Below are 2,500 nucleotides of genomic sequence, written 5' to 3'. Positions count from 1 at the left end.
CTTCGACTGTATATGTCTGTTCTATCTGGCTCTGTATGTCTTCTCTCTCTCCCTCCTTTTTTCTGCTACTGTCTTTCTCTTTCCACATTAATTGGGTCAGACCTTTACACAATATCAACTAACCGGCCGATTATCGTTTTTATTTCTACCATTATACGCACTATTTTACACCCTATCATCATCATCACTACATCCATCTCACCACATGCAAATTTTAAACTACCTTCTCCCTCTCCTTATCTTTCTCTCTGTCGCTGTGATGATTTATAGTTAAGGATATGCTATATGTAGTTGAGTTATTTTTATGTTATATCTTTATTTTAAGTTATTATATTTTAAGTAAGCAAACATCATAAAACTAACCTAAAAAACATTCAAGTCATAACATCAAAAATCGGCGCATAGTTATCAATACACGACATACATAACAATAAACTTGGACACAAGACACATTTTCCCTTTCATGTTACTTTTCGCTTCAATTATCCTGACCTTGTGTCTATAACATTCGCTATTCTGCCTTACCCTTCGCTCTGTGATTTATGCTTCCGTTGTCTCGCCCAAATTTGGTCATTTGGATTCTGTTTCATATAAAATCAGAATTAAAAACTTGAATGTACTCTTTTTGAAAGCGTGAGCGAGAGTTTCCTACACACAGACATACAAACAGACATGCAGACACCCACATACACACGAATCTTTCTTAATATTTTTGTTATTCCCTTATTTTACTCAAGAATTATCATTATATTGCCCTTGATTATAATTCATTAATCATCTCCCTTTGAAACAATTTATTTCATCTGTTTATTTATTTTTGTCTGAATCATCTGCATAGACACTTATTATCATCCTTTGGCCGGTTTGTTAAATTGTTCGAGGCCCGACCCAATGAATATCTATTGTATGGACATGTATATACACTGAAATCAATACATATCTATCAGTCTAGACATGCATATCTACCGGATAGATAGATGTATATCTGTTAGATAGATAGACCGATGTCGTCTATTTCTGCGGTTATGCATATATATGCTCATTCATTGGGTCAGGCCTCGCACAATTTTAACAAACCGGCCGATTATCTCAATGTATTATCTCTACCTTTACACTCTCTATTATACACACTGTCATCACTACATCCGACTCATCACACACAAAACAGTGTATGCTTCCTTCTCCCTCTCCTTATCTTCCTCTCTGTAACTGTTATGATTAATAGTTGAGGATATGCCTACATACTATCAAATCAAAAAGAAAATATGTTTGTCATAACATCAAAAATCGGCGCATAGTTATCAATACACGACATGTACATAACAATCTGCTCATTTGGATTCTATAAAATCATAAAAAATCAGAATGAAAATCGAGTGTACTCTTTTTGATACGTGAACGAGAGTTTCCTACACAGACACACAGACAGACATGCAGACACCCCCATACACATGAATAGATCTTTCTTAATACTTTTGTTATTCCATTATATTACTCAGGAATTATCTCATGTCATTATATTGCCCTTAATTATAAACAAAAATCATCTCTCAAGCAAAATTTATTTTTTTCATTTCTTTTTTCTTGATGATCCTTTCCAAAGACACATTATCATCCTTTTGCCGCTTTGTTAGGAATGTGCGAGGCCCGACCCAAGGAACAGATACAGACATGCATATAAGCTGAAATAAACACATACCTACCAGTCTTGACATGCATATATACCGGATAAATAGATAGATAAATGTATATCTATTAGATATATAGACCGATATTCATCTATTTCTGCGGGTATGCATGTCCGTATATATGCACATTAATTGTGTCATGCCTCGCACAGTTTCAACAACCCGGCCGATTATTATTATTTTTTTCTCTCTCTGCCGTTATACGCACTATTATACACACCATCATCATCACTGCATGTGACTCATCACACACAAAACAATGCTTGATTCCTTCTCCCTCTCCCTCTCCCTATCTTTCTGTAACTGTTATTATTTATAGTTAATGATATGCCTACACATTACCAAACATAAAAGAAAAATCTCAACAGTATTGTTCTCATCGGGAATCGAACCAGGGCTCTCCTGATTCAAAGACAGTCGCGTTGACCACTACACCATGAGAACTTAATAAAAACAAAATGAAAGCCATCTCTATCTTTCTTTTCTTTCCCTTTCTCTCTTTCTTTCTTTGTATATATATGTGTGTGTGTATGATATACATATAGACTTAATGTGTATATATACATATTTATACACAAACACGTACATGTGTGTGTGTGTGTATATATATATATATATATATATATATATATATATATATATATATATATATATATATATATATATTCATTTTATCCCTTCATATGCATTTACTGTTCATGCTGAAAAATAAGAAATAACCTTTCTAAACTTTAGCAAATATATGACATGTCTATCAATACACAGAGACTGCGATAGAAAATAATTTCTAAATTTCATACCTTTCATAAAAA

The 2,500-nt window shown here is 33.3% G+C and overlaps 1 non-coding gene across 1 annotated transcript; it reads right to left on the bottom strand.

Annotated features, from left to right (window-relative positions):
* Positions 1–2,059: 2,059 nt before the first annotated feature.
* Positions 2,060–2,132, bottom strand: TRNAQ-UUG (transfer RNA glutamine (anticodon UUG)). The gene has a single exon. It is a non-coding gene; the product is annotated as a tRNA-Gln (tRNA).
* Between the last annotated feature and the right edge of the window lie 368 nt (positions 2,133–2,500).

The sequence above is a fragment of the Penaeus vannamei genome, chromosome 15, assembly GCF_042767895.1.
Source record: "Penaeus vannamei isolate JL-2024 chromosome 15, ASM4276789v1, whole genome shotgun sequence".
NCBI classification, from domain to species: Eukaryota; Metazoa; Arthropoda; class Malacostraca; order Decapoda; family Penaeidae; genus Penaeus; species Penaeus vannamei.
Note: the sequence above shows the minus strand (reverse complement) of the source record. Positions and strands in the feature narration are given on the sequence as shown.